This window comes from Copidosoma floridanum, unplaced genomic scaffold, assembly GCF_036245765.1.
Source record: "Copidosoma floridanum isolate Cflo_tuat_1 unplaced genomic scaffold, Cflo_Japanese_pri ptg000004l, whole genome shotgun sequence".
Classification (NCBI taxonomy): domain Eukaryota; kingdom Metazoa; phylum Arthropoda; class Insecta; order Hymenoptera; family Encyrtidae; genus Copidosoma; species Copidosoma floridanum.
In genome coordinates, this window is record NW_028321881.1 from 13,486,593 (window position 1) to 13,497,753 (window position 11,161).

Below are 11,161 nucleotides of genomic sequence, written 5' to 3' on the forward strand. Positions count from 1 at the left end.
TGGCTCCCTTTTTTGAGTGAGCTGTCTATCCTGTATGTGTCAATAGATATTTCTAAGCTCTTACAACTATATATGCCCCCTGCGCGCTCTGCGCACCAACCTTCGTAATTCCAAATTAGATTTACAAAGTATGGAAAAAAACTCGAATTATATTAATTGTTTCTTAAAATTTAAATATGTAATAAATTTATATTAGTCATAATTAATTACATGGATTTTTAACAATCACTTTTTTTCCCTGACTAATGCCTAATTTTTATATATTTAAAAGAACAACGTATTAAAAGATTTCAAATATCGTAAAAATTACAAAATTACGATATTGTTAGAATCACAAATCGATATTGCTTTAACAGTATCATTAGTTAATTGTTTTTTTTCTTTTAATTTTATATAACCAAAATTTTTGCCCATTGGTAAATTTTTACTACCAAAATTTTGGCCTATTGGTATTTTTTTCCTCGTTTACTTTTACTTCGTAAATGAGTTTTAAAAAGTTACAAAATGTCTAAACGAAAATTTGACAGCGAATTAGACTCTCAAATTGCAACGAAAAAAAAATTCTTCCTTTTACATCCACAGAGAACTTGAAGTCTAAATTTAAAAATGGAGATAGATCTGTGTAAGAAAATTATAAATTACTACTACTACTACTTTCTACTATTATTACTTTAATTACTACTATTAATACTATTACTATTACTATTACTACTACTACTATCTTGCTTTTATCATTAACATTTTTTTTTAAATGTTATTTTTTTTACCACTTCTGTCGTTAGTTCATAAAATATATTTACATTTTTATCCAAACTCAAAAACATCAAAACAACAATTTAGAAAATAAATAATATGTATTTTGTAATAATATAACATTTTATCACAGTTTTTTATTCGCATTGCATTTATGTATATGACAATTATAATTGCTCTTGTTTGGAAAACTCTTATTCCATGTAAAACATACGTACACTTTCGGATTATCATGAGAGTAGGAATGACTTTTTAAATAATCTTTACTTTTAAAAGATTTTTGACATACATTACATACAAATTTGTATTCATCGAGATGAGTTAATTTATGATTGTCTAAATGACTTCCTCTAGTAAAGACTTTGTCACATATTTCACATATATTGTTCCTCTTCTCTGTATGCACCTTCGAATGAGATTTGAGTTGAGAATTTGTGAAAAAATGTCTTGTAAAGATTTCAGTTTACCAGAACCAACAGAAACGATAAAAACAAATATCGATACTGACAATGATGAAAGAATATTTTGTGAACATAAATTCCATTAAATAATTTTACAACTCAGTCATAATCAACGTCGAATTTTTCAACAAATAATAAGATTTGAAAAAAAAATTTTTTTCATCGATGGTCCTGGTTGATCTGAAAAAACTTTTCTGTACAAAACATTAGTTCATTATTTCGTATCAATTAAAAAAAAAATTCTTACAATGGCTTAGACCGGTATTGCTTCTGTTCTGCCTCCAAAGGGAATGACAACTCACAGAACTTTCAGTCTTCATTTAGACTTAAGCACTATAGAAAGTGCATTCTTCCAGTTTGAGCCAGATAAACAAAAATTATGTAATGTAGAAGTAATTATTTGGGATGAAACTTCTATGATACCGAAAAAAGCGTCAGAAATCGTTGATAGGACTTTAAAAAATTTATCTTGTAGTAATAAACCTTTTGAAAATAAAATAATAATTTTAGGTGGAGACTTTCGTCAAATTCTCCCAGTAGTAAAAAACGAAAGCAAAATTACTATTGTTCAAGAAATCATAAAATTTTCCAATTTTTGGCCTTTATTTAATATTTTTTATTTAAAAAATAGTATACGTTTAATTGATAAAAAATTTTCTTTATTGCGACTGGATATAGAAGAAGGCAAAATTAAGACTTTTTTAATTCCTCAGACATGCAAAACAAATGATGTATGTTCTAAAATTCCTAATAATGATGATGATTCTTTTATAAGCAAAGCTATATTAACATCTCACAATGAATACACTCAATTTTTGAACGAAAAAATTTTAAATAATATGGTAGGAACATTAGTAACGTACTATAGTATTGATAAAGCAACTTACAAAAGAGTAGATAAATCAGACAATAATATTTATATTAATTTTCTTACAGAATATTTAAATAGTACTAAAGAAGGTCTTCCTCCACATGAATTAAGTTTGAGAATTGATGCTATTGTTACTTTGATACGAAACTTAAACATATCTGAAGGACTTTGCAATGGTACAAGATTACGAATTACAAAATTATTTAAATACAACATCGAAGCTGAAATAATTACAGGTGAAAAAAAGGAAATAAAGTCTTTATTCCAAAAATAACACAACAAACAAACAATTCTTCTTCCCCAAATGAAAATATTTTGCATGTTCTTACGCTTGTGCTTACGTAAGACTAAACGTAAGTTCTTACGTATGAACTTACGTAAGAACTTACGTTTGATAATCAACCATATTCTTACGCAAGAACTTACGTAAGAACTTACGTGAGAACTTGTAAGAAATTAAAAATTTAATGGAAGTATGATTTTCTATTCTATTTTATTCGTGTTACATGGCATTAACTTTTTTTTTATTTTTTATTTTTTTTTAATAATGACTCAAAGAATATGTTATTTAAACAAACTAATAAATCATTAAAGTTTTGTTTAAAAACTTGACATTTATAACTGCATAACTCACAAAATTAAAAAAACAGACCGCTATTTTCTGTATCCATTATAGTTAAATTAAACTAGGTGAAATTCTGTCATCTCAATCCAATGGCTGCAAAAGAAATAAATAATAATTTTACCTTTATAACTATGCTTTTAAAATTATTGGTATGTATATAAAAAAAAACTTTTTTCATAAATAAGTGTGTGTAATAGGCATAACCAATTTATTTTTTTATATTTACATTATTTTTTCTAGCTTTTTTACAAGCATTCGATTTTATAGTTATGTGACATGCAATAATTCCACTTTGATAATCTGTATAAAAAAATTTTTATTTTCACTTATGATTAAGAAATAAGTCTTTTTCTTATAACTGTTATAAAAAAAAGTTACATTTATTCAATAATACTCATTAATTTGTAATTGGTAGGAAATATTTAAAAATAACATTTTCTTGATTGCCAACTAAGCTCTATCAACAAGTTATTCATAAAATTTCTTAGTACATTTATACATCTAGAATTATACTCTAACTATAATAGAGTGATAAAATTAAGTTTTTGGTGTTTCAATGTAAAGTTTGATGAGAAATTTCTTTAAAGCAGATAATTACAATAAAAAATAAAAAAAATAAAATTGAACACTTTACAGTTCCTGGTAATGGTAAAAATATTTTTTTAATATTTATACTATCGCACTCTAAAAACAAACATAATTAATTAGTTTTTTCTTAACACAAATCTATCTTAATTTTGATCAGTTTCTGTGTACTTCTTAATTATCCTTTTATCTAGTAGCCACTCAGGATCAGCATCTTTTAAGTTCTCCCGTTGTTTGATAAAGTGACTTCTAAGGTCTTGAATTTTTTGTCGCAAAACATCATTGATAGTGTTTAGGAATACCCTCCTTTTTTCAGGGTGGTCGACTCCAGATTTATCGAACCCAATTCTTTTGTTGATTAAATATTCATCATACAATTCTGAAAGTAAGCAATTGATTTTTTATAATAGTTATTAAGATAAGAGGTCAATTCTAATAAGAACTCATGTCGTTTGAAGTTCGTAAAAAATTTCTAATCGAGTCTTTGGGCAATAAAATAAATGCTCGGAAAAGTAAATATTAAACCAAATTTATGAAAGGAAATTCTACTAATATAATTTTTATATGCTGTTGCCTTATAGTTAGCATAGCCGGCTGATTAAAATTAGTTTCTGACTAGAAATATTGTGAACAAAGCACTAATTTCTATCAATATGAGAGAAAAAAAGTTAACTAAAAAGAAGCAGATTTCCTGTGGAAGAGTAGCTATATTGAAACAATTTCTTTTCCATAAATTTTGTCACAGCAATAATGTACTTTTAATTTTTCTACCATGAGCGGTTAATACAGAATCCCTTTTGCGCTCTTTACTTGAACTTTGCACTCATAAATCATTTCGCACCCACGAATAAAAAGTAAATTCTGGCCCTCTGAGCCGAAAGTACTTTTCCCCTTAGAGCGTAAGGAGATTTGCATGCACAAAATGGACCCATGACCCTTATATAGCACTTTGCGCCCGCAGAAGGAAAAGTTTGCTCGCAACTTGGCATAAGCCATTCAGGCGCGTTCGTACTACTTTACGTCCATGGTACGAAATTTACTATTTTCTACGATGGGCATACAGTACCACTGTCGCTTTTTTACCTCGGAAGTGCCACGTTCCGTCCGTGGGCACACTGCGGATAACGATCTACGCGACTCTGGCACAATTATACAACAACCGCACACATCAGGTGCTCATATTTATGCTTTGTGCCCTAGTGGCGTAATGTACCATTATTTACGAAAAAAAGTTTAATCCAAGGGAATAAACTTTTTTCATGATGAAAGTGCATCTTCAAAAAAGTGCAAGTATCGCGTTATTATAAAATACAATATAAGTATGCATGTTCATTTACAACTTAATTGTTTCACAAATGAAATAGGAATACCATTACTTCAAAATTTAGGGGAGTTTTACCGCTTGTAGAAGCAACGATGAGAATCAGACGATAACTTTTTTAACGCGTTAATAAAACTTTTTTAAAAATACTGTCAAAATTCGAAGTCATAAAGATTTCTGAGAGCCAATCAATTATTAGTATATTCGGAATGAGTGAGGTGTCAGTGGCACGCTAACTTTAATCGAACGTAGAAATTAGATGATAAAAGATTCCAATATTTTGGTTGCCGGTCACTTTCACGAATCGAGTTTCACGACAAAAAAATGTCATAAAAAGATAATTTGTTGAATACCATTCGACGAAAGCCTATTTTACGGATTTAATACGTGGTGTAAATAACGAATGCAAATTTCAGAGTACATGCAACGAATCGACGTTCCACGAAAAATAATGAACGTTCAATTATATTTATTACTTTTTACAAATTTTTACGGAGTTATGTGACATACAAAAGAATGAAAATATTTGGAGATTTTGTCCGTTTCATTAAAAGTTTCATAAGTTTTAAACATATTTTTGATATTAGTTTTCGTTAAGAGCCATTTTTTATTGGGAGCTGCTTTTACTCTCCGTCCAAGATTTAGTTCGGAAATCATAATATACGTATCGGACTGTTCTTATTATTTCGATTAGTGCCAAATAAATGTCCGGGTGATGCTTCCCGACAACAATACGGAACCGATTATGCCAGCCCTCGCTTTTATTGTAAGCACTGAGCACTTTTTGTCGACAACAATAGTGTGTATACGAAAGGCAGCGCAACGCCTGGGTCTTCAAAGCCACGTTCTGTTTTTACCAAACCTAAGATCGCAAATAGTTTAGTAAATATAGTTAAAAACAGAAGGGATATGATATAGTCATAAAAAAGCGAAATATTCGTCCGTGGCATTGCATAACAGGCCTTAAATGTGCCATCGAGAAACCACGATTGCAACATGTAGCTAATACGAGAACTCTGTCATTTGACTTGGTGGTGTGAACGTTTCAATCGTAAATGAGAAACTGTTCAGAAGAGATGTCAAGCATTCTTTGATATTTATCAGGAAGAACAACATTAAGTTCAGCTTGAGATCTTGGGTGCGGAGGAAGATGTTTACGATGCTGCCTGCGGAAAGATTTTTTCAGCTGCTCTTGCTCTGGCAGTTGACTTATTCCCATATCAGATAAATCAACCAATTCCGTACGAAGAATCTGTGACGGAGCTTGTTCAAGATGTTCCTGAGCTTTGCATTTTACCCTACCCAGCGTACAAAATTTTAAAGTTAGGCTACGTATACATAATCCTACGTACACGCAACATTTTTTTAACTAAACGTGGGATTTCGAATAATAGTAACCTTGCTTCAATCACTTCAGCCTCGTACTGCTCCAAATTAGGAGGATGCTCATGCGCTTCAGCAGGAGGGCATTTCTATACTACAAGGTCTTCTCCTGGCAATGTGTCTGTGATAACCAATCTAACGGTGCACTCTTTGCGATGTAACCTTTCGCAATCTCAATAGGTTCTGTCAGCGCAGCTTCTCGATGCATGATACGAAAAACCATTTAAAATCAATTTACTTCTAAGATTTACAATACGGTTTTACATTATACTATAGCAAAAAAAGGAAAACGACAATATTGTAAGTAACAGAGATAATTATAAGACTATGCCAACTTTGAAGGTAAACAACGGAAAGCTAGAACTACATAAAAAGATATTGTACATCGTAGAATTAGCTTATCGTGAAGTTGGTTTTTCGTAAAAATTGATTCGTGAAAATAGTCGTCATCAAATAGAATTCATTGAAATTAAATTTTGTGAAATTCGCAAGTCGTGAAATGTGCTTTTGTGAAAGTATTTACGTGAAAATGGGTGGACACACAATATTTTAGAATAAGAAATAAATAGATACATTAATCTAGAATCGCAATCCACAACCAAAAAATTTTGTTTTTAACATTTTGAGCTAGTGAACTAAAAAGAATGTCCTTCAAAATTGGATAGCCTGGAAAATTATATCCTTTTTACGCTAACATTTAGTTTTATCGGTTTTCTGATTATAATTTCTAACAATCAGTTTATTTATAATACCCAAGCGAAAGTTATATAAATGAAACACTGATAAAAAAAGATAATAACTAATAATAAAAAATAATAAAGTCCAGATTTAAGACTAAGATTAAAATTTAATACTTGTTGTAATTATTTATTATTAGTTATTATTTTTTTTTCGCTGTAAACAAAATCTTGGCGAACGAAAAGCAATAATAACTATTAATAGCTAATAATAAATTTTATAAATTTTATCAAACCGTCATTAACACTCATAATTATTTATTAATCTATAACTAGTTATAAAAATAATTGAAAAATGTTATTCTTATAAGTGGCAGTCAATTGTATATAAAGAATTACTAATGCTTTTTCAAGAGAAAACAAAACCATATTTTATAAAAAAACCAGAGAAATAAAAAAAAATAACTGTTTTACATTTTTTTTAAATTGTATATAATGAATAATAATAAATGGTAAATGTTATTATAGTCTCAAATCTGGACTATATTATATTTTATTATCAGTTATTATTTGTTTTTTTCTATCATCAATAATTATTAGTAAATAAATGAGATTATTTCCGTTTGGGTAGGAACTAAGTAACACTAACTAAAACTACGTTTTAACTACTACTTATTGCACTCCTAGACACTAAAGGTACATAGCTACTGTTTACATACGGAATAGGTTAGGTAAGATTAATTTATAATATGTGCAGAGAACACCGCAGCTGCTGGCCGTGCTTCACCTGCCCCATTTAGATACTATTTCATACTATTTATTATATTATTTAGATGAACAAAAAAACAAAATTGCGTTTTGAAGCTGAAGACTTCAGCTATTAAATGAATCTATTTTCGTTGCCAAAATCTACTATTATCAAGTTGTTTTAAGCTTATTAAAAATAAAGCCAACCGTTTTTTAGAACTTAAAATTTTTCAATTATATAATAAAGAAATAATGTCATTTCTTGACATCGAAAAAGTAGACGATTACAATATAAGTATTTTTTATTGCACTCATACTACAATTTCATTTTTTGAGTTTTAACTTATTAATATAGTTAGGGGGCCACACTGTGCCGCGGTACTCCACCTTCCCCATCCTCTTCTATCATGGATTTAAAGACGTGATGTTATGATAAGTCATACTTTTTGACACACTTGCACTTCATGAATCACACTATTAAACGATTTACCGTACTTTCAATGAAAATGTTACCGATGATTAACAACATGTAATGATTTTAATGAATTGTATTAAACATCTGCCGGGCGGTACTTGCAGAAGAAGACATTAATTTATAATGAACATGGTAAAAACCTTTAGGTTACGTTTTCACATAAGAGTGGTGCTTTTTTAACGGCAATTGTCTCAAGTTACCGTTTTTTAGTTCCAAAATAAATAATATAACTTATTAGAGCAAAATTTTTAGTTAATGAATTTTTAAATATCGTGAGCATACCTCTTAACAACTGTTTCTTATCACCCTCGAGTGCTTTTCTTGGAGAATTAGGGTTAATATTAGTAACGGTACATCCTTTTTCTCTTATGCATCTATTGACTAGTTTTATTGGAGTCCACAACAAGTCGGCCAGATCTCTTAAATATATGTCTGGTTTTTTTTGCAATTGCAGTGTCGTCCAAACTTCATCATCGACCAATACATCGAGACCGAGGTAGTGCTAAAAGTATTTATATACAAGTTTAATTATATACAACATATACCATAAAGGATAATCGTTGAACAAAACACTACGATCATCCGTAATATTCAGTGCTAACTACTTTATTTAACACACACGTTAGTCTATTCTATTTGTTTTATTTGGTTTTAAGCAATTGCTATTTTTATGCACAGCAGGATGTAGAGTAGGTTAGGAATAATCACAGGAAGTATGTGTGAACATATATATATGAGCGATGCAGCAGACAATACAAGTTTCCAATCTGCATCGTGCACATGACGTCAGTCACCACTTTAGATCCATGCATATAGCTCTTAAATTTTATTTTAGTAACATTATTAACAAGAGTTACAGTTTTGCTTACCAGACCATCAATAATGTCATGCCTTTTTCCTAGCGTGTCAAGTTTGTATGTTGGCTCTGTTTTGAATCATATAACACAAATATTAAAAGAAAAAAAAATAATACGGCAAGAAAACAGTGAAATTACAACAGAACCAACCTGTTTATTAAATAATGCAATAAAATATCATTTGAAAATAAAAAGAATCGACGACCTTAACAATTACAACAATTAACTGCTATCTTGTATTGGGAAAACGCTACGTAATAAAAGGGTATTGTACGTCGAAAGGGTACAAATTTTAAATAAATTTATCCATTTCAATTTATATAATTTTAATTTTTCTATTCAACACTCGTCACGACTTTATACATTAATATTTAAATTTGATTGCCGTGTGAAGGTAATGTGTGCATAAGGTAAAACGCCCAATACTTGGACAGATTTTTCGAAACTAATTTTAACGCTCATATTCCGAAGTTAATGTGCAATACTTCCATATTTTTTAAATAATTACTTGTAATTAGGATGCCTTAGGATTATATAACACACAAAAAATGTTTTAAAATAGCTCTTAAATAATAGTTATCGTACATTTTAAAACATGTCAACTTATCGGAGTAGTTGGACAATCATTCTCGACTGTCGTAGTAGTTGGACAACCTTGAAAACCAAAAGTTGGACAATGCTGCAGTACTTGGACAAGTTGGAAAGCAGTACTTGGACAATACTAACTTAAACGATTTTACAGTTGTATAAATTACGATAAGGCACAAGTACTTATTAAAACTAAAGTATGTATTTAGATAAATACCTTATAACGAAAAAATGTTAACGAAGGGGATAAATAATAACAAATTTATTACGTAAAATTCGTAAGTAAAATTATTAATCTTTTTTCCAAAAATAATTTATTAAATGCAAGATAAATCCCTCAGGGTGCATTTTGATTTTCAACATTTTCAATTGTGAGGAATCGCACTTCTCCTTCTTGATTTGAATTTTCTTTAGAAGGAACTGCATCTCTTCAATAGCAAACGAATTATCCAACTCAATTAAGCTCTCACCTCGGTACTCAGTTTTTTCAATTATTCTATCAGTGAGATAGTGTAAAACCAATTTTACTGTTTTTTTTTTAATTTTGTTATTTAAGATTTATTTTTAATAAGACTATAATTTTTCTTACTTTTCTTTTTTGTTTTTGTTGTATGACCTCCACTTTTGTTCTTTTTCATTATTTTATATTTTTTTAAAAACATTTTTCCTCTTTTCAGAACCCATACTTCATCTGTATTTACAGTGAATTGGAGGTTAACTTTTAAAAATGTTGAAAAAACAATTTTCTTAAAGCGGTGCACCCCTTAACAACAAAACTGATTAGTAAAGTGTTTTTTTTCTACAAAGTACTTCACTTTTTATACACTTTTGTTTAAAAAATTCGCATAAAAGATTAACTACGTTAAAAGGTAAACAACTTTGATTGTATGTCCATGTACTGGCTACGACGTTTTTGTGCCTATGACCTGAAGTTGGACAAGAGCTCCACGTCTGTCCAACTACTACGAAATCGTGAGGTGTACTTGGACAGCTAATTTTACATTATAAAAATTTTTTTTGTCCACGATTACATTAGAAATATTGTTAATTAATGTAAAAGTTGTAAAATAATACCATACAGCATTTATACAAATGCATTGGATTAATTTTAACGAGCATTACCTATTATCAAAATCATAGAAAACGGAGAAAAATTATCGCAGTCTTATGGCGCCTACGGTGAAATTTAGAATCATTCGCATGTATTAAATGTTGCTGAAATTTTTTTAAAAATTCAAGTATATCATCAATAATAATCATAGCAATATTAATCTATTACGTTTTTTAAAATATCTCTTTTTTATTTGCTACAATGACTGATTTTCCACTGTCCAAGTATCGGTCTGAATTTCAGTTTTGTCCAAGTATTGGGCGTTTTACCTTAGTACGCTAAGCGAACGCTAGAGCACGTTTACCAAAAAAATGGAAAACTTACACGAAATTTTTTATATTCGTAGAAAAGTAGTGACTATCAATTAAAATTTGTTTAATAACATTGATTAGTTCAATTATATAACCCACTGGAATATAATTATAAGAAACTGATAAAAAAACAATCCCTTATATGGTGCTCGGTTCCGGCATTAAAAATTAAAAAAATTTTAATGCAGGAAGTTAAGTAATTTTTAAAAATTATTTATAAAAGAAATTACATGATATTAAAAATCTAAATAAAGAGATGAGCCGTTGAGAAATCGTTCTACGATAATTTCTCGAATAAGAGGGAAGTTGTTGCAAGTGATTTTATTTGAAGAACGCGATACTTCCAAAAAAAAGTTTTTCTGCTACAATAATTACCAAATATTTGTCAACATTTAA